The following is a 22,849-nucleotide window of genomic DNA, read 5'->3' on the forward strand; positions in this document are numbered from 1 at the left end:
ATGTACAGCTCTGCAGAACGCCGAATCAATCATATTTTCAGTACTTGCCGAGTTTCGATTTTTCACTGATATCTGCTTTAGACTTCTATCCATCGTCATGCATGACTGAGCAATCGTGATGGCCCTGTTCAAGTCCAACGTTTCCACTGCCAGTAGTTTACGCAGGATCACCTCGTGGCTGATGCCGATTACAAAGAAGTCCCGCAGCACGTCTGCCAACACAGCCCTGCACTTACACGGGCCCGCATGACGTCTCAGGTCGGCAATGGCTTCCGCCGCATTCCGGCCCTCTGAGCGAACGTGCGTGTAAAATCTGTATCTCGAGATGATGATGCCTTCGTCTGGCTTAAGCTGGTCCTGTACCAGTGTACACAATTCTTCATACGTCTTCTCTGTTGGACTCACAGGCAGGAGTAGTTTCTTTATAATACCGTAAATTTTTGGACTGGAAACTGTGAGGAACACCGCCCGGTGCCGATCTGCGTCGCCGACCTCCTCCATTTTGTTGGCCACGAGGAACTGGCTCACAAATTCTGCCTAATCTTCTCCTCCCATGAATCACTCCAATAATCCAATTGTGCTCATTTTTGCATATAAAGGTTCTTGTTACCTCGTCGCCAAATGTTGTGTATGCAATAAGTGAGCACTGTTCAACTCCAAGAGGTATGACCTTAGCTCTGCTTTATTAAGGCCCAAAGTGAATAATATACAAAATGGCTGCCCATTTATACTTGGGCTGCTCACACGTGCGTGCAGCCCAATGGCCTCCAACAGTGACGCCATCTAGTGGCTAGTGGACCCAAAGTACATACATGACAGCACTCTCATTTGCCGCACCTCTGCTACGACCTTCCCATTCCTCCGCTGTGCCTGAGCCCCGCTGCTGTTCGAGCCCACGCACTAACCGGCGACCTGGGCCTTGATGTCGTCACCCAGTCACCCACCTCAAAGTCGTCGCACACTTGGGACGACTCATGCTGGAAGCTGTAGTGGCCGCACTTGAGCTCTTTATACTCCTGACCTGCGGTGGTGCCCTTTGCGACATTATAAGAACATCAGAACATGAGAACATGAGAACATAAGAATTAGGAACAGGAATAGGCCATCTAGCCCCTCGAGCCTGCTCCGCCATTCAACAAGATCATGGCTGATCTGGCCGTGGACTCAGCTCCACTTACCCGCCCGCTCCCCATAACCCTTAATTCCCTTATTGGTTAAAAATCTATCGATCTGTGATTTGAATACATTCACTGAGCTCGCCTCAACTGCTTCCTTGGGCAGAGAATTCCGCAGATTCACAACCCTCTGGGAGAAGAAATTCCTTCTCAACTCGGTTTTAAATTGGCTCCCCCATATTTTGAGGTTGTGCCCCTTAGTTCCAATCTCCCCGACCAGTGGAAACAACCTCTCTGCCTCTATCTTGTCTATCCCTTTCATTATGTTAAATGTTTCTATAAGATCACCCCTCATCCTTCTGAACTCCAACAAGTAAAGACCCAGTCTACTCAATCTATTATCATAAGGTAACCCCCTCATCTCTGGAATCAGCCTAGTGAATCGTCTCTGTACCCCCTCCAAAGCTAGTATATCCTTCCTTAAGTAAGGTGACCAAAACTGCATGCAGTACTCCAGGTGCGGCCTCACCAATACCCTGTACAGTTGCAGCAGGACCTCCCTGCTTTTGTACTCCATCCCTCTCGCAATGAAGGCCAACATTCCATTCGCCTTCCTGATTACCTGCTGCACCTGCAAACTAACTTTTTGAGATTCATGCACAAGGACCCCCAGGTCCCTCTGCACCGCAGCATGTTGTAATTTCTCCCCATTCAAATAATATTCCCTTTTACTGTTTTTTTTTCCAAGGTGGATGACCTCACATTTTCCGACATTGTATTCCATCTGCCAAACCTTAGCCCATTCGCTTAACCTATCTAAATCTCTCTGCAGCCTCTCTGTGTCCTCTACACAACCCGCTTTCCCACTAATCTTTGTGTCATCTGCAAATTTTGTTACACTACACTCTGTCTCCTCTTCCAGGTCATCTATGTATATTGTAAACAGTTGTGGTCCCAGCACCGATCCCTGTGACACACCACTAACCACCGATTTCCAACCCGAAAAGGACCCATTTATCCCGACTCTCTGCTTTCTGTTAGCCAGCCAATTCTCGATCCATGCTAATATCATTTCCTCTGACTCCGCGTACCTTTATCTTCTGCAGTAACCTTTTGTGTGGCATCTTATCGAATGCCTTTTGGAAATATAAATACACCACATCCATCGGTACACCTCTATCCACCATGCTCGTTATATCCTCAAAGAATTCTAGTAAATTAGTTAAACATGATTTTCGCTTCATCATTCCATGTTGCGTCTGCTTGATTGCACTATTCCTATCTAGATGTCTCGCTATTTCTTCCTTAATGATAGCTTCAAGCATTTTCCCCACTACAGATGTTAAACTAACCGGCCTTTAGTTATCTGCCTTTTGTCTGCCCCCTTTTGTAAACAGAGACGTTACATTAGCTACTTTCCAATCCGCTGGTTCCTCCCCAGAGTCCAGAGAATTTTGGTAGATTATAACGAATGCATCTGCTATAACTTCCGCCATCTCTTTTAATACCCTGGGATGCATTTCATCAGGACCAGGGGACTTGTCTACCTTGAGTCCCATTAGCCTATCCAGCACTACCCCACTAGTGATAGTGATTGTCTCAAGGTCCTCCCTTCCCACATTCCCGTGACCAGCAATTTTTGGCATGGTTTTTGTGTCTTCCACTGTGAAGACCGAAGCAAAATAATTGTTTAAGGTCTCAGCCATTTCCACATTTCCCATTATTAAATCCGCCTTCTCATCTTCTAAGGGACAACATTTACTTTAGTCACTCTTTTCCGTTTTATACATCGGTAAAAGCTTTTACTATCTGTTTTTATGTTTTGCGCAAGTTTACTTTCGTAATCTATCTTTCCTTTCTTTCTTGCTTTCTTCGTCATTTTTTGCTGTCGTTTAAAATTTTCGCAATCTTCTAGTTTCCCACTAACCTTGGCCACCTTATACGCATTGGTTTTTAATTTGATACTCTCCTTTATTTCCTTGGTTAACCACGGCTGGTTATCCCTTCTCTTACCGGCCTTCTTTTTCACTGGAATATATTTTCGTTGAGCACTATGAAGGAGCTCCTTAAAAGTCCACCACTGTTCCTCAATTGTGCCACCGTTTAGTGGAGGTTACTGGAGGGATGACTGCACAGTCAGCGCTCGCCTCATGTTAAAAACTTAACCGTCATTCAAATTCGGTGAGCTTGCACGTGAGCGCGACACCGAGACAACAGTGTACCTGTGGCTCAAGTCCTGATACAGGGCACAAAATCTAGGCTGACACTCAAATGCATGGCTGAGGGAGTGCTGCACTGTCAGAGGTGCCGGCTTTCAGATGAGCTGTTAAACCGAGGCTCCGTCTGCTCTCTTAGGTGGATGTTAAAGATCCGACGGCAATATTCGAAGAGCAGGGGAGTTATCCCCGGTGTCCCGGACAATATTTATCCCCCAACCCAACATCGCTAAAACAGATTATCTGGCTATTATCACATTGCTGTTTGTGGGAGCTTGCTGTGCGCAAATTAGCTACCTCGTTTCCTACATTACAGCAGTGACTACACTTCAAAAGTACTTCATTGGTTGTAAAGCGCTTTGGGATGTCCTGATGTCAGGTAAGGTGCTGTATAAATGCCAGTTCTTTTCATTCTTTACCTCGGGCCTGTTAGCCTTCTGTTGGTACTCATGGAATCAGTCAGCACGAGGGAGAAAAACTTGCATTTATATAGCACCTCATCATGGCTCTTAGACATATCTCAAAATGCTTCACATAAAATGGATCGTTTTTGAGGTGAGTTGAATTGTTATGTTGATGATTCCAATCGCTTTAGACACAGCAAAATCCCACAAACAGCAGCGAGCGGGCTGACAGGTCGATCTGTTTTAACTAGTGTTGCTTGAGAGCGGACACCAGGAGAATGCCTTGATCTTTGAACAATGCCACGGTATCTTCAACATCCACCAAAACAGGCAATCGCATCTTCAGTTCACCCTTCATCTAAAGGACTGCATTGCTGGCAGCACTCTGTCCAGTGATGCCTGCTGAAAAGTGTGTGCGTTTTGGAAGCTTTGGCCGAGGACAAATCTGGTTTGGGATATGGCTTTCTCCAGTCGAATAACTGGTTGGTGTGGGAGCACAAAGTCCGTATTACCCGAATACCTCGCTGTTCACTCTGCGCAGTCTGTGAGATCAGCTGGGTTAAATATTCAAGCAGCTTTCTGCTAATTGTGGGTTGTAAATTGGGTAGGAGATCAAAGCAGAGGATGCTTTCACTGGAAAAATTATACTAGAAGGTGGGAGAGTCATTCAGCCATATTCAAACATGTCAATTTGGACACCTGCGTGTAATAAAATAGACGGCAAGAGTTGATTGTGCTAATAAAGCAATTTCAAGAGAGTTGAGTGTCTGGTTGTTTAGTTTACATAGCATTGTAAGTATCTTTGATGTACCATGATTTATTGATAGTATGCATGGAATATAGTGATCAAAGGCAAAAGTCACTATAAGAAATGTAAGTGAACACTGTTTTAGTAGCATACACTGGAATCATGAATAGTGTGATGGCTCAAAAACAGCTAGCATTCACTGGTTTTGTGAAGTGTGTTTCTCAATAGCTCTTATGCTGGTTTTCTATAGTGTGAAGTTTCAATGAAGACCTGAAAGAAAAAATAAAGACTTGCATTTATATAGCGCCTTTCACGACCACCAGACGTCTCCAAGCACTTTACAGCCAATGAAGTACTTTTGAAGTATAGTCACTGTTGTAATGTGGGAAACGCAGCAGCCAATTTGCACACAGCAAGCTCCCACAAACAGCAATACGATAGTGACCAGATAATCTGTTTTGTTATGTTCATTGAGGGATACATATTGGCCAGGACACCGGGGATAACTCCCCTGCTCTTCGTCGCAATAGTGCCATGGAATTTTTTACGTCCACCTGAGAAAGCAGACGGGACCTCAGTTTAATGTCTCATCTGAAAGGCAGCACCTCCGACAGTGCAGCGTTCCCTCAGCACTGCACTGGAGTGTCTGCCTAGATTTAGGTGCTCATGTCCCAGGAGTGGAACTTGAACCTACAACCTTCTGACATCAGAGGCGGGTGGGCAACCCACTGAGCCACAGCTGATCCTGAATTGCTACAACCGAGTGTGTGTGTGTAATCTGATACTTAATGCAACAAAATGAAAAAGAACATGATCTTATTGATCTCGAGAGCCAAACGGCCTACTCCTGCTCCTACTTCCTACGTTCTTAACAAGCAAGCAGTCCAACAGTTGGCACATGATGAATGACCACTTGGGAAAGGTAGCCGAGGGCGTTGAGTACCCGTGGACTTGCTGGTGATGACATCCCAAAGGTGTCCTACTTTCAAGTCGCTCAGCAGTTGAATGGCCAAACTGTGAGAGTACAAGAGCAGTGTGGTGAGTTCGCTCTAATGAACTGTAATTACTGAATCTCGTATCTATACAATGCACCCTGTGGGAGATTTTGGAGACAAATGCTGAGTTGAGCAGACATTACAATGAAAGATCCTGAAATTCTCAACCTTTTGAAAATTATCAAGTGACCTGAATCGTAAGGACTATGCGATAATCACTGTAAAGGTAATTAGAGTGTAGATAAGGGATGGTAGTGAGTTCAATATTGCCTCAAGTGCTTTAACAGTGGTCCCTGTGGTACCTCATTTTGAGCATAAATGTGCTTCCTGCTGGCAGCAGATGCAAAACTGAAGGAACCAAAACAAGTTTCACAGTCTGTGTTGCACTAGGAGCAATTGGTCTCAGGATCCCTGGATTGGGCGGGGCAGGGTTAGGCAGGGTGGAAATTAGTCAAGGCTTCTGCTGCTGAACACAGTTTAGTAACCCCTTGCTGGAAAGTGCACATGTTCTCTCGACTTTGGATGAGGATAAGTTTGGGCTAAAACGAGACTTTCCTCCAGTCAAATAATTGGCTGGCACTTGCACTGTGAAAGCCTTAACTTCTGAAAGAAAGCAACACTTGCATTTATGTAGTGCCTTTCATGACCTCAGGGCGTCCCAAAGCGCTTTACAGCCAATGAATTATTTTTGAAGTGTGGTCACTGTTGTAATGTGGGAAACGCGGCAGCCAATTTGAGCACAGCAAGCTCCCACACACAGCAATGTGATAATGACCAGATCATCTGTTCTTCGTGATGTTGGTTGAGGGACACCAGAGACAACTCCCTTGCTCCTCTTCAAATACTGCCACTGGGTCTTTTACGTCCATCCGAGAGGGCAGTCGGGGCCTCGGTTTAACGTCTGATCCGAAAGACGGCACCTCCGATGGTGCAGCACTCCCTCAGTGGGAGTGAGTGGGACATGAACCCATGACCTTCAGACTCACAGGCAAGAGCACTAGCACCCGAGCCACAGCTGACTCTTACGACACTTTTGAATGGCCACTTGGGAAAGGTAACTGAAGACCTTCGAGCCCCTGTGGAATCATGTCTTGAAAAAAAATCATCGGCCAAACTTGTTTCAAGGGCCTAAAGGTGAGAAGGAGACTGCACTGGGGCAGGGGAGGGAGGGGGGCGGAGGGAAGGTTTGGGGGGGAAGGGGGATAGGGGGGAAGGGGAGAAAGGGGGGAGCGCATTCATTGGGCAGCATTTTTGACTGTACCGTTCACATTTAAAAAAAATACTTTTAAAAGAGGAATTACAAAAGGAAACTTTTAATTTCAATCTACTGTCAGAGGAAATGAGAGTTATTCTGACACGAACTATAGCTATTATGGGAATAAATCAAAAAAAGGTTCTGTTCAGAGCTGGGACTCCTTTGGGTCTTCTCATTCATAATCGTAGCCTCTCTGAACTTCCATTTTGTATGCTCCTCCACTGCTGCTGGTATCTGTCAGTAATCTCCCTGTTCGAGTTTTGTCCAGGTCCTATGTTATTGTCTGAGGTATAAAAGCAGACGGATGGCTGCAATTTAATATAAATGGGATATTTCACTAAGCTTTGATGTTCTGGAAGTGCAATGCGGAAGGCTTCTATCGCATAATGATGAGCAAGTTTGAGCGGGTATAAATTGGTGAAGATGTTCTGGTGGATGTGATGATTTATGATTTCACACAATAAAATATAAAGGACTCCCCCAGTTAGTCCTTCGCTTGGAGATGAAAGGAATGTTCTGCCCTCAGTGAGTGCTTTAATAGGTCTCTGTTTGGTACAACTGGATTGTACAGGTATCTTGTTAATACAGACGATGTGCATTAAAACCGACCTGTACAGACCTGCCTTTGGGGACTGATATCAAGAGATCTTCACAGATGGCAGCTGGAAATCTTTCTGTCACTTAAAATCTAGCCGCGCGATAGGTCCCCTATGGCCAAGTGGGTGAGGACACCACTAGATGTCGTTATAAGCCGTACATAGTGGGAAGCCCTAGAGGCGGCCTGATAGAAATATTATGTGAGCTGTATTTCTCTCCATTCAAGCTGATATTTGCCGGATTATACTGTAAAATTATGCTTAAATAATCCACACTGGGAACTCACACTCATGGACAACTTGCGAGAAGATACTTGCTGTCTGATTAGTGACCCTTCTCTCACTACCTTGTCTCCATCCTATCTAAAGTGCTATAGACATTGCACCACCTCTCGTACCTTCTAAGCTCCATATAGCCATCCTGCATGGTCTTTCTCCAAGAGCATGTAGAATGGCTAGATGGAACTTAGAAGGAACAAGAGGTTACAATCAAGGTTCACTATCTCATCCTCTACTGTAACCCATTCTTTTCCAGCATCTCAAAGACGCTCACCACCTTCAATCTTCCTACCATCCCAGAACCTACAACTTCCGACAACCTATCTTTTGGACTTGTATAGTCTTTTCTCCTTTTGGTTGTCGCATTTGTCTACATAACGACAGAGACTGCATTTCAAGAGTAACCCATGGGTTGTAAAGTTTAGGGTCTTGCTTTAGATATTCTCCTGGGTACAGTTCCACCAGTCACTCTCATAAGTGTTCTAAGCATCTTGCATGTAAAATATGCCTGTGCTGCCAATAGCTAAACAAATAATGGCTATAACATCCCCTTGTGATCTGAACTGGATATTTGTATTTTTTGCATAGGTACTTATTCAATCTCTTTCAAGGCAGACTGAGGAAACATGTGCTGAGATGAGACCAGCTCTGATTGGTTGGCCTGTTCTATTTCACAACAAATTAACACACAGTTATGATGAAGCCCATTTTGTTCAATCAGCACAACTTGCCTTCACATAATAATACAAAATAATGAACACACTATACTTCCTCACATCGGTGGGTCATCTTATCTCACTAAAACAAAATTACTCATAAGTAACTTCCGGCCTGTTAAATGTCTAAACATGGCTCAAGCTTGCAATCGCCACTTTCTGTTTAAAATCTGACTGGCTCTGTTTGTGTTTTTTTCTCCACCCTGTGTTCATAGTTAGAAGGAACCAGAGGTTTTCCGACAAAGTGGGGGTGAGGTGTTTATCAATTGTTGAGACAGGCTAACCAATTGCTTATTATTTACAATTTACAAGGAGACGGTATCAAAGATGATATTGTGTTTTAGTCACCTAGCTCTCAGTGCCTTTTTTAACATATTAGCAGCACATGGTGGAGATATTTAGCTCCTGTGAGCAGGAGTTAGCTTGTTGAAGCCTCTAAATCTTCTCTTCCTTTGTGTGCATGGCCCTGACCAAGAGGTTGTGCTTGAGACTGAAACCTCCTGTCATGTATTTGCTTCATGGGTTCTGTGCTTAATAATTCACAGCAACACATTGCAATTAAGAACTAGTTGGTTTATTAGCAAAAGGTTTAACAATCACACTACACATTACCAGGTCATCCACCAGGCTCACAACTGCATCCCTCATTGTGGATCCCCTGAACTCAACTGGCTGGGGTTTTATTGAGTCTTGTGAACATCACGTGGCTGGCTAAGCCACTCCCAACTCAACAGCTCTAGTAACCTGTGAGCATACTCACGGGTGCATACATGACACCTCCCGATGTGAACAACCGTGGCCAGCATGTCACGTCCAACCCTACGTAGATGTAAGTCTTTCTACTTGGGCAGTATTAGAACACTGAGGAACAATGTTTCAATGGCATCTCCCATTCCTCCACCTCAGTACACTCTGCTTGCATAACAAAGTCAGTTAAAAAAAAAATGGTTTATTGTGTAAAACCCCAGTTGTGAAGTTTCAAGGATGTGATAAGGAGTTATATAAGAACATAAGAACATAAGACTTAGGAGCAGGAGTAGGCCATTTGGCTCCTCGAGCCTGCTCCGCCATTCAATAAGATCATGGCTGATCTGATCATGGACTCAGCTCCACTTCCCTGCCCGCTCCCCATAACCCTTTACTCCCTTATCGCTCAAAAATCTGTCTATCTCGACCTAAAATATATTTAATAACCCAGCTTCCACAGCTCTCTGGGGCAGAGAATTTCATAGATTTACAACCCTCTGAGAAAATAAATTTCTCCTCATCTCAATTTGAAATCAGTCATTGAAAGTTGGCATGCAGGTACAGCAGGCGGTGAAGCAGGCACATGGTATGCTGGCCTTCATAGCTAGGGTTTTGAGTATAGGAGCAGGGAGGTCTTACTGCAGTTGTACAGGGCCTTGGTGAGGCCTCACCTGGAATATCGTGTTCAATTTTGGTCTCCTAATCTGAGGAAGGACGTTCATGCTATTGACGGAGTGCAGCGATGGTTCACCAGACTGATTCCCGGGATGGCTGGACTGACATATGAGGAGAGACTGGATCGACTGGGCCTTTATTCACTGGAGTTTAGAAGGATGAGAGGAGATCTCATAGAAACATATAAAATTCTGACGGGTTAGATGCAGGAAGAATGTTCCTGATGTTGGGGAAGTCCAGAACCAGGGTACACAGTTTAAGGATAAGGGGTAAGCCATTTAGGACTGAGATGAGGGGCAACTTATTCACTCAGAACGTTGTTAACCTGTGGAATTCCCTGCCGCAGAGAGTTGTTGATGCCAATTCGTTGGATATATTCAAGAGGGAGTTAGATATGGCCCTTATGGCTAAAGGGATCAAGGGGTATGGAGAGAAAGCAGGAAAGCGGTACTGAGGTGAATGATCAGCCATAATCTTATTGAATGGTGGTGCAGGCTCGAAGGGCCGAATGGCCTACTCCTGCACCTATTTTCGATGTTTCTATGTATTGTGTTCTGAGCATAGATGAGACTGCACACAGGGAGTTTAATGTAACAGTGACCTCAGCCTTTATTAAGACACTCCAGAGTGAGGAATAGGCCTTAGGGGCCGGCTTATGTACAGTGCTCCCAAGGATACACAACATCACTCCCCGCCAAAGTCAAAGTGAAAACTATTTACAAGGTGAGGCGGTCGGGAGCCTTTCTTTCCCTGGTGGACCGCCTCGGTACAAATGTCTGTTCTGGTGTGTTGGCTGTGCCCTCGCTGGGCTGGCGTGTTGCTGGCCCTGCAGGGCTGTTGGGCACGATGGATTCGATTTCCTGGTCCGGGGTGATGTCGTTGATCCTTTGGGTGTGTGTTGTGGGCGCGACAAAGGTGGTGTCTGCTGTGGGTTGTTCAGGGCAGTCTGTGCATTGCAGCCTCGTTTGGTCCAGGTGCTTTCTGCAAATTTGTCCATTGTCTAGTTTGACTACAAACACCCTACTCCTTTAGCTATCAGCGATCCACTTGGGACCATGTCCATAGTTTAGCACATACACAGCACATTCAGATAAATTTCCCGTGACACAGTGGCGCGACCATCGTTTACATTTTGTTGCTGCCGCCTGCTCTCTACCTGATCATGCAGGTTGGGAATCAGAGAGAATCTGGTTTTAAGTGTCCCTTTTCATGAGTAGCTCAGCCAGGGGCACCCCTGTGAGCGAGTGGGGTCTCGTGCGGTAGCTGAGCAGTACTCGGGACAGGCGAGTTTGGAGTGAACCTTCTGTGACTCATTCAAGGCTCTGTTTGATTGTTTGTACTGCCCGCTCTGCGTGCCCATTGGAGGCCGAGGTGACATGTTTGATCCCATTGCGGGTCATGAATTCTTTAAATTCGGCACTGTGAAACATGGCCCATTGTCACTGACCAGTATGTCAGGCAGGCCGTGGGTGGCAAATATGGCCCTCAGGCTTTCAATGGTGGCGGTGGCAGTGCTTCAATCCATTTTGAAAAAGCATCCACCACCACCAGGAACATTTTACCGAGAAACGGGCCCACATAGTCGACATGGATCCTCAATCATGGTCTGGAGGGCCAAGACCACAAACTTAGTGCCTCTCTGGGCGCGTTGCTCAACTGAGCACACATGCTGCATTGCCGTACACAGGACTCTAAGTCAGAGTCGATACCGGGCCACCACACGTGGGATCTGGCTACCGCTTTCATCATTACTATACCCGGGTGTGTGCTGTGGAGATCCGAGGTGAACGTCTCCCTGCCCTTTTTGGGTAGCACTATGCAGTTACCCCACAACAGGCAGTCTGCCTGAATGGACAGCTCATCCTTTCGCCGCTGGAATGGCTTGATTAGCTCTTGCATTTCAATGGGGATGCTGGCCCAGCTCCCATGCAGTACAGTTTTTTACTAGGGACAGCAGAGGATTTTGGCTGGTCCAAGTCCTAATCTGGCGAGCCGTGACAGGTGATTTATCATTTTCAAATGCTTCCATGACCATCAACAAGTCTGCGGGCTGCGCCACCATCAACAAGTTTGCAGCCTGCGCCATTTCAACCCCCGTGGTGGACAATGGTAGCCAACTGAGAGCATCCGCACAGTTCTCAGTGCCTGGCCTGTGGCAGATAGTATAGTTATACGCTGATAGTGCGAGTGCCTACCTTTGTATGCGGGCTGAGGCATTAGTATTTATCCCCTTGTTTTCAGCAAACAGGGACATGAGGGACTTGTGATCGGTTTCCAGCTCAAATTTGAGGCCAAACAGGTACTGATGCATTTTCTTTACCCCGAACACACACGCTAATGCCTCTTTCTCAATCATGCTGCAGGCTCTCTTGGCCTTAGACAAGCTCCTGGAGGCATAGGCGACAGGTTGCAACTTCCCCGCAACGTTAGCTTGTTGTAATGCACACCCGACTCCGTACAACGATGCATCACATGCTGGCACAAGTCTTTTACATGGGTTATATAATACAAGCAGCTTGTTGGAGCATAAAATGTTTCTGGCTTTCTCAAAAGCAATTACTTGTTTTTTTCCCCATAACCAGTTCTCACCTTTTGCAATAATACATGTAGGGGCTCTCAGAGGGTGCTTAACCCTGGTAGGAAGTTACCAAAATAGTTGAGGAGTCCCAGGAACGACCGCAGCTCCGTGATGTTCTGTGGCCTGGGCGCATTCCTGATAGCCTCTGTCTTGGCGTCTGTGGGCCGAATGCCATCCGTCGCGATCTTTCTCCCCAAAAACTCCACTTCTGTTGCCATGAAGACGCATTTCGACCTCTTCAGCAGCAGCCCTATGCGATCCAGTCGCTGGAGGACCTCCTCCAGGTTTTGTAGGTGCTCGATGGTGTCCCGACCCATGACCAATATATCGTCCTGAAAGGCCACCATGTGTGGTACCGACTTGAGTAGACTCTCCATGTTTCTCTGGAAGTTCGCTGCAACCGACCGAATTCCAAACGGGCATCTGTTGTCGATGAACAGTCCCTTGTGCGTGTTGATGCAGGTGAGGCCCTTCGAAGACTCCTCTAGCTCCTGCATCATGTAGGCCGAAGTCAGTTCGAGCTTGGTGAACGTCTTGCCTCCTGCCAGTGTCGCAAATAGGTCGTCTGCCTTAGGTAGCGGGTATTGGTCCTGTAGCGAGAAACGATTAATACTTACTTTATAATCGCCGCAAATCCTGACCGTGCTATCACTTTAGAGTACTGGAACAATCGGGCTGGCCCACTCGCTGAATTCCACTGGGGGAGATGATGCCCTCGCGTTGCAGCCTGTCTAGCTCGATTTCCACTCTCTCCCTCATCATGTGAGGTACCGCTCGCGCCTTGTTGTGAATGGGTCGTGCCTCTGGGACCAAGTGGATCCGCTCCTTCACCCCGGAAAAGTTTCCAATGCCTGGCTCAAAAAGGGAAGGAAATTTGTTAAGAACTGGGTACATGAGGCCTTATCGACATGTGATAGTGCTCACATGTCATCCCAGTTCCAGCGGATTTTGCCCAGCCAGCTCCTTCCAAGCAGTGTGGGGCCATCGCCCGGGACAATCCAGAGTGGCAGTTCGTGCACTGTGCCCTCGTAGGTGAGCTTAACCATGGCGCGGCCCAGTACAGTGATGAGCTCTCTGGTGTACGTTCTCAGTTTCGTGTGGATGGGGCTCAGGGCTGGTCTGAGTGCCTTGTTGCACCACAGTCTCTCAAACATCTTTTTACTCACGATGGATTGGCTAGCGCCAGTGTCCAGTTCCATGGCTATGGGTAAGCCATTCAATTTTACATTTAGCATTATAGGTGGACATTTTGTCGGAAATGTCTGCACCCCGTGTACTTCAGTATCTGCCTCCTCTCTCTGAGGCTCGAAATTGCTTTGATCCACCATGGACCAATCTTCCTCTGCCACGTGGTGGTTCACAGGTTTTGCAGAGATTCCAGCTCATCTGCAAGCTCATTGGAGGTGCCCCATTCTTCCACAGCTCTTTCAAACATACCCTTTGAAGCGGCATGAATAGGCTGAATGGAAGCCTCCACAACGCCAAAAAGGTGTGAATTGCCTTGCATTCATCCTTTGTTGCCAATTCTGAGTCATCTGGGTCACCTGAGGCCTGCTGGCGGGCCGTGACAGGTGATTTCTCATTTTCAAACGCTTCCAAGCCCATTAACAAGTCTGCGGGCTGCCCCACCATCAACAAGTTTGCAGGCTGCGCCATTTCCACCCCCGTGGTGGGCAATGGTAGCCGACTAAGAGCACGGCACAGTTCTCGGTGCCTGGCCTGTGGCAGATAGTATAGTTAGTTACACGCTGATAGCGTGAGTGCCCACCTTTGTATGCGGGCTGAGACATTAGTATTTATCCCCTTGTTTTCAGCCAACAGGGATATGAGGGGCTTGCGATCGGTTTCCAGCTCAAATTTGAGGCCAAACAGGTACTGATGCATTTTGTTTACCCCGAACACACACGCTAATGCCTCTTTCGCAATCATGCTGTAGGCCCTCTTAGCCTTAGACAAGCTCCTGGAGGCATGGGCGACAGGTTGAAACTTCCCCGCAACGTTAGCTTGTTGTAATACACACCCGACTCTGTACAACAATGCATCACATGCTAGCACAAGTCTTTTACATGGGTTATATAATACAAGCAGCTTGTTGGAGCATAAAATGTTTCTGGCTTTCTCAAAAGCAATTACTTGGTTTTTTTTCCCCACAACCAGTTCTCACCTTTTGCAATAATACATGTAGGGGCTCTCAGAGGGTGCTTAACCCCAGTAGGAAGTTACCAAAATAGTTGAGGAGTCCCAGGAACGACCGCAGCTCCGTGATGTTCTGTGGCCTGGGCGCGTTCCTAATAGCCTCTGTCTTGGCGTCTGTGGGCCGAATGACATCCGCCGCGATCTTTCTCCCCAAAAACTCCACTTCTGTTGCCATAAAGACGCATTTCGACCTCTTCAGCCGCAGCCCTATGCGATCCAGTCGCTGGAGGACCTCCTCCAGGTTTTGTAGGTGCTCGACGGTGTCCCGACCCGTGACCAATATGTCATCCTGAAAAACCACCGTGCGTGGTACTGACTTGAGTAGGCTCTCCATGTTTCTCTGGAAGATCGCTGCAGCCGACCCAATTCTAAATGGGCATCTGTTGTTGATGAACAGTCCCTTGTGCATGTTGATGCAGGCGAGGCCCTTCGAAGACTCCTCCAGCTCCTGCGCCCTGGGTCACCTGAGGCCTGCTGGCAGTTCCAGACTCGTGGTTTCTGCCCTGTACATTTCTGCTCGCAAACACAGTTCCAGTTAATTCATGAACATTGCTAGCACTTGTGTGCTGAGAGATTTGTTTGGTGTTATCGCTGGTGGACATAAACGCCTGTGCTATCGCAATGGCCTTACTGAGGATCAGTGTGTCTACAATCAAAAGTTTTCATATAGGATGGTCTCATGTCCAATGTCCAATACAAAAAAGTCTCTGAAAACCTGCTCCAGGTAACCATCAAACTCATATTGTCCTGCAAGTCTCCTTAACTCGTCGACATAGCTCGCCACTTCCTGACCTTCAGATCGCTGGCACGTGTAGAACCGATACTTCGCCATCAGCACGCTCTCCCTCGGGTTAAGATGCTCCCAAACCAGTGTACACAGCTCCTTATATGACTTATTTGTGGGTTTCACCGGAGCTAGAAGATTCTTCATGAGGCTGTAGGTCGGTGCCCCACAGACCGTGAGGAGGACCACTTTCCTTTTTGCAGCGCTTCCTTCTCCGTCCAGCTCGTTGGCTACAAAGTACTGGTCTAGCCGGTCGACATAGGCTTCCCAGTCCTCACCCTCCGAGAACTTCTCCAGGATGCCCACAGTTTGCTGCATCTTTGCGTTGGATTCGTATACTCGTCGCCAGTTATTGTGTTCCTAACACAGATGAGACTGCACACAGGGAGGTTAAAGTAACAGTGACCTCAGTCTTTATTAAGACACTCCAGAGTGAGGAACAGGCCTTAGGGGCCGGCTTATGTACAGTGCTCTCAAGGGATGCTGGGATCCCTTGGGACTTCAGGGGATGCACTCCTTTGTGGCGGAACATGGAAGTGCATGCTTTATAGATACACAACACTATGTTTCTAAATGGACAGCCCCTTATTCTAAGACTATGTCCCCAATTTTAGTTTCCCCTATGAGTGTAAATAACCTCTCTGCATCCATCTTGTCGAGCCCCCTCATTATCTTAAGTTTCAATAAAATCACCTTTCATTCTTCTGAACTCCAATGACTATAGGCCCAACCTACTCAACCTATCTTCATAAGTCAACCCCCTCATCTCCGGAATCAACCTAGTGAACCTTCTCTGAACAGCTTCCAATACAAGTAAAACCTTCCTTAAATACGGACACCAAAACTGCATGCAGTACGCCAGGTGTGGCCTCAACAATACCCTGTGCAGTTGTAGTAGGACTTCTCTGCTTTTATATTCTATCCCCCTTGCAATGAAGGCCACCATTCCATTTGCCTTCTTAATTACTTGCTGTACCTGTGTACTTACTTTTTATGGTTCGTGCACAAGGACCCCCAGGTCTCTCTGTACTGCAGCACTTTGCAATTTTTCTCCATTTAAATTATAATTTGCTTTTCTATTATTTCTGCCAAAGTGGATAGCCTCACATTTTCCCACATTATACTCCATCTGCCAAATCTTTGCCCACTCACTTAGCCTGTCTATATCCCTTTGTCGATTTGTTGTGTCCTCACAATTTTCTTTCCCACCCATCTTTGTATCATCAGCAAACTTGGCTACATTACACTCGGTCCTTTCATCCAAGTCATTCATATAGATTGTAAATAGTTGAGGACCCAGCACCGATCCCTGCAGCAACCCACTAGTTACTGTTTGCCAACCAGAAAATGACACGTTTATCCCGATTCTCTGTTTTCTGTTAATCCTCTATTCTCTATTCATGCTAATATATTACCCCCATATGAAATGAATGTTTCTTTTTCTTTATGTACTAGGGGACCGAGGGTCTAGTGAGAAGGAGGAACTGAAGGATATCCTTATTAGGTGGGAAATTGTGTTGGAAAAATTGATGGGATTGAAGGCCGATAAATCCCCAGGGCCTGATTGTCTGCAATCCGGAGTACTTAAGGAGGTGGCCCTAGAAATAGTGGATGCATTGGTGATCATTTTCCATCAGTCTATCAACTCTGGATCAGTTCCTATGGACTGGAGGGTAGCTAATGTAACACCACTTTTTAAAAAAGGAGTGAGAGAGAAAACGGGTAATTATAGATCGGTTAGCCTGACACCAGTAGTAGGGAAAATGTTGGAATCAATTATTAAGGATGAAATAGCAGCGCATTTGGAAAGCGGTGACAGGATCAGTCCAAGTCAGCTTGGATTTATGAAAGGGAAATCATGCTTGACCAATCTTCTGGAATATTTTGAGGATGTAACTAGTGGAGTGGACAAGGGAGAACCAATGGATGTGGTGTATTTGGACTTTCAAAATGCCTTTAGCAAGGTCCCACATAAGAGATTGGTGTGCAAGATCAAGGCACATGGTATTGGGGGTAATGTACTGGTGTGGATAGAGAATTAGTTGGCAGGCAGGAAGCAGAGAGTTGGGATAAACGGGTCCTTTTCGGAGTGGGAGGCAGTGACTAGTGGAGTACCGCAGGGCTCAGTGCTGGGACCCCAGCTCTTGACAATATACATTAATGATTTGGATGAAGGAATTGAGTGTAATATCTCCAAGTTTGCAGATGACACTAAACTGGGTGGCGGTGTGAGCTGTGAGGAGGATGCTAAGAGGCTGTCAGGTGATTTGGACAGGTTAGGTGAATGGGCAAATGCATGGCAGATGCAGTATAATGTGGATAAATGTGAGATTATCCACTTTGGTGGCAAAAACAGGAAGGCAGAATATTATCTGAATGGCGGCAAATTAGTAAAAGGGGAGGTGCAACGAAACCTGGGTGTCATGGTTCATCAGTCATTGAAAGTTGGCATGCAGGTACAGCAGGCGGTGAAGAAGGCAAATGGCATGTTGGCCTTCATAGCTAGGGGATTTGAGTATAGGAGCAGGGAGGTCTTACTGCAATTGTACAGGGCCTTGGTGAGGCCTCACCTGGAATATTATGTTCAGTTTTGGTCTCCTAATCTGAGGAAGGACGGTCTTGCTATTGAGGGAGTGCAGCGAAGGTTCACCAGACTGATTCCAGGGATGGCTGGACTGACATATGAGGAGAGACTGGATCAACTGGGCCTTTATACACTGGAGTTTAGAAGGATGAGAGGGGATGTCATAGAAACGTATAAGGTTCTGACGGGACTGGACAGGTTAGATGCGGGAAGAACGTTCCCGATGTTGGGGAGGTCCAGAACCAGGGGACGCAGTTTAAGGATAAGAGGTAGGCCATTTAGGACTGAGATGAGGAGAAACTTCTTCACTCAGCGAGTTGTTAACCTGTGGAATTCCCTGCCGCAGAGAGTCGTTGATGCCAATTCATTGGATATATTCAAGAGGGAGTTAGATATGGCCCTTACAGCTAAAGGGATCGAGGGGTATAGAGAGAAAGCGGGAAAGGGGTACTGAGGTTGCATGATCAGCCATGATCTTATTGAATGGAGGTGCAGGCTCGAAGGGCCGAATGGCCTACTCCTGCACCTATTTTCTATGTTTCTATGTTTATTTTGACTGGAATGATTCTCAGTCACTTGGAGACACCCTGGCACCAACTCTTTTTCAAGTCATTTCGCAACTGCAAGATTTTTAATGGGATTTCAACATAGGGAAATTCCCTCCATAATTACTGAAAAATTTCCATTCATAAATATGCACCCTGATTAAAGGGATGAAGATCTCCCTATAAGTCTCCCTAATTTTACAGTCTCATCCCAGTTCTCAATAAACATGGCCCCACAGAACAGTTTTACTAAAACAGTCATCTAACTTTGAGACCACAGGATGACCTGTGGGGATGATGTAAAATGTCACACTGCTGCAGGAGGGTTCATTTACTGATCCCTCGCCGCTCCTGTGCCCCGATCCCGCCGCTCCTGCTATACCTGCCCGCACTCCAATCAGCGACGTCCAATCCAGTGGAGCGATGGAAGCAGGGCCCAGGAGAGGCGTGAGTTGGGGCCCAGAAGAGGCACGGGCCCAGGGGCAGCACGGCCCAGCCCACACTGCGATATGTGAGCGCACTCGGTCCGTGCAGCAGAGCTGGTCTCCAGTTAGTCTTGGTTAATCCTTACCACTGGACCAAGACCTAGCTCTGTCAAGCCCGTGTGGTGGCTGGTGTGCAACGGCCACCACACGTTAAAAAAATCCACGCACAGGCATCTTCCACCTTTCAGGATGTAGTTCGGGATCTGGAATATTAGGTCCTTCATTGAAACGCCTGTGAACTCATTGAACACATCCCTTTTTGGCGTGGAAGCATGTCATCCTCGTTTCGAGGGACCGCCTATGATGATGATGATGAGTTTACTGAGGTACTTTTAGCGATAAAACAAAAAATGGATCTTTACTCTACATCTATCTGTGCTCAACCTCACCGGCAAGTGGTGACTGTTGACTCTGCATGGTCAAAACAGGAGAGGTTCCATGTGGCAGTGCCAACCTCACCTTGAGGAACCCAATAAATCATTCAAAAAAAACATTTTTCCTCGTCGTTGGATCCAACTTCTGAAACGCCCGACCAATGTTCTCCATAATTTTTTTTTGGGTGGTGGGGGTGGTGTGGCCTCTTTAAGGGGCTGCGCGGCCCATTCAAATTTCTACGCCCACATCGTGTGAATACATTTATTTTTTAAGTAATAATTACTGTGTAACAGCAGTGTGTATTCTAACGCAGAAAAACCCAGCCTCCTGTGGGAATCCAATAAGAAAACTAACACAACTAAACTAGCGATCGTGCTTAGCGTCACAGAGCAAATGAGGACATAGAACATAAGAACATAAGAAATAGGAGTGTCCTCTCAGCTGGAGGTACCAGGTCATCCAGATGAGGGGAAGAGAGAAAAGTGCTCAACAATATAAGGAGCTACCTTCCTGCTCATTAATATGGATTGCAGTTGAGATGACTATCGATACACTTTTTCGACTGTTGCTGGAGATGGGTTGCCTTTCTCGACTGGAGGGGCCTGATGTTCTCTACTTCGATCAGCCTATGGTTTCCCCCCAAGGTTGACCCTCAAAGCCTCTGTGATAAAGTGCGACATCCCCACTGACACCTGGGAGTCCCTGGCCAAAGACCGCCCTAAGTGGAGGAAGTGCATCCGGGAGGGCGCCGAGCACCTCGAGTCTCATCGCCGAGAGCATGCAGAAATCAAGCGCAGGCAGCGGAAAGAGCGTGCGGCAAACCTGTCCCACCCACCCTTACCCTCAATGACTATCTGTCCCACCTGTGACAGTGACTGTGGTTCCCGTATTGGACTGTTCAGTCACTTGAGAACTCACTTTTAGAGTGGAAGCAAGTCTTCCTCGATTCCAAGGGACTGCCTATGATGATGATGGTTTCCCCCACGTCTGCCCCTCCGCCCCCCCCATATTAAAGTGAAATGACGGGCAGTTGCCGGCTGATGTGGGCTGGAAGCGCCAAAACCCAGCCTTAATGGAGATTGAATGGAAAAGCAACATTGAAAAGGACTTTATTAGCCAAAGTGGCACTTTAGTCACAGAGAAACTCCACAAAAACAGCCCTCTGTTAAGAAAAAATATACTAAATGTTTACGCTAATACTTTCTACAGTGGATAATCTCCCTCATTGGCCCTGAGTCCAGCCTTTGGAACTTACAAGAGAACCTTAGAAATTTTAAGCTGTTGTCATTTGATAGAAATAAGTAAGACAATCCCTTGTTACCCAGTAAACGTCAGTGATATTTGTTACACTGAATGTGAGAAATAAAGAGAAAATCAGGACTTTAAGTTAAATGCCGGAAGCTTCGTCTTTGAATTTCCCAAAAAGAAAATTAATTTTAAATTGCAATTTGGTTTCATGAGCACACACATACTTTGCCTAGAATTGTTACATATGGATCATGATTTTCATAAACCTCAAATAAAAATAGCCTGCACACCAGTCTTTGTAGCGCAACCTGTTCAATCAGTCTACTCTCGGATATCAAAAACAGATTTTATATGAAAGGCATTCGAGTTGTCAAACGTTGCATTTGTGCCAGGTAGTACTTGGCTATCATCTGTGCAGCAGGAATTAAGAAGTGGATCAATAAGGAATACTTTGTGTGGGGAATACAATTTTGTAATTTATGTGTTGTAGTTAGATCAAGAAATCCATATAGTCGGAGTGAATGGAGAGTGCTTTGGTATTTTGGAATGAGATACCATGGGTCAAATGGGAAGTGGTTTGGTCCATTGGAATTCTGGACAGTGGGGGTGAATGGGAAGTGGTTTGGTCCATTGGAATTCTGGACAGTGGGGGAGAATGGGAAGTGGTTTGTGCAGGTTGCTTTTTTTTTATACATTCCTGGGATGTGGGCATTGCTGGCAGGGCCGGCATTTATTGCCCATCCCTAATTGCCCTTGAGAAGGTGGTGGTGAGCCGCCTTCTTGAACCGCTGCAGTCCGTGTGATGAAGGTGCTCCCACAGTGCTGTTAGAGAGGGAGTTCCAGGATTTTGACCCAGCGACGATGAAGGAATGCCGATATGTTTTCAAGTCCAGGATGATGTGTGACTTGGTGGAGAACTTGCAGGTGGTGGTGCTCCCATGCGCCTGCTGCTCTTGTCCTTCTAGGTAGTAGATGTCGCGGGTTTGAGAGGTGCTGCCGAAGAAGCCTTGGCGATTTGCTGCAGGGCATCTTGTAGATGGTGCACACTGCAGCCACGGTGCGCCGGTGGTGGAGGTAGTGAATGTTGAGTGAATGTCTGAAATAAGAATGGAAAATGCAGGAATACCACCTCATCTTTCTCCTGGGCACTCGATCGCTTTCTGGTCTGAACGTTTACTTTACTGACTTTGGGCCTCAGCTACATTCGTCAATTCCTTCACGGCAGGGCTGGGTCTGAGAACAACCAGGGAAAGGAGTGGTAGTATGACATTTTGGTGATAGAAATGGAATAAATAGAAATGTAGCAAGGAGGTTATGCTTGAACTGTGTAAAACACGATTTAGACCACAGCTAGAGTACTGTGTGCAGTCCTGGTCATCACATTAGAGGAAAGATGCAATTGCACTAGAGAGGGTACAGAGGAGATTTATGAGGATGTTGCCAGGACTGGAGAATTTTAGCTATGAGGAAAGATTGGATAGGCTGGGTTTGTTTTCTTTGGAACAGAGGAGGCTGAGGGAAGACCTTACTGAGATGTATAAAATTATGAGGAGCCTATATATAGTGGCTAGGAAGGACTTATTTCCCTAAGCAGAGAGGTCAATAACCAGGGGGCATAGATTTAAAGTAATTGGTAGGAGGTTAAGAGGGGATTTGAGGAAAAATATCTTCACCCAGAGGGTGGGTGGGGGTCTGGGACTCAGTGCCTGAAAGGGTGGTAGAGGCAGAAACCCTCACCACATTTAAAAAGTACTGGGATGTGCACTTGAAGTGTTGTAACCTACAGGGCCTTTGACCAAGAGCTGGAAAGTGGGATTAGGCTGAATAGCTCTTTGTCGGCCGGCGCGGACACGATGGGTCGAAATGGCCTCCTTCCATGCTGTAAATTTCTCTGATTCTAAGATAAAGCTTTAGATGAGGGGCAGGGAGTGTCTGCGCCCATGGTGTTAGTCCGTTTCTCCACTTCCTGGAAGTGGTGGACCAACTGTGCATTTCAAGCATCTTCTGTTTGCTGCTTCGAGTTCTTGCATGACGAGGGAAGATCCCACCCACCGTCGTCCCTAATAACTTCCTTCCAGTGAGAGATGGACCAGATTCCCGACCTCTCCCTCCTTTTTTCCAAACCTACTAAGGAACCTGTTTTCAGTTCTTCCGAAGGATTGTACCTGAAATACTAAACTGTCTTTTTACAGATGCTGACAAACCTCGGGTCTAACTCCTGTATTTTTTTTGTTTTTGTTCCATTTCCACCACGTGCAGTTGTTTTTTGTAATTTACATGGCACGGAAATTATTTGTTCCATCAGATT

Source organism: Pristiophorus japonicus, chromosome 13 (assembly GCF_044704955.1).
Source record: "Pristiophorus japonicus isolate sPriJap1 chromosome 13, sPriJap1.hap1, whole genome shotgun sequence".
NCBI lineage: Eukaryota > Metazoa > Chordata > Chondrichthyes > Pristiophoridae > Pristiophorus > Pristiophorus japonicus.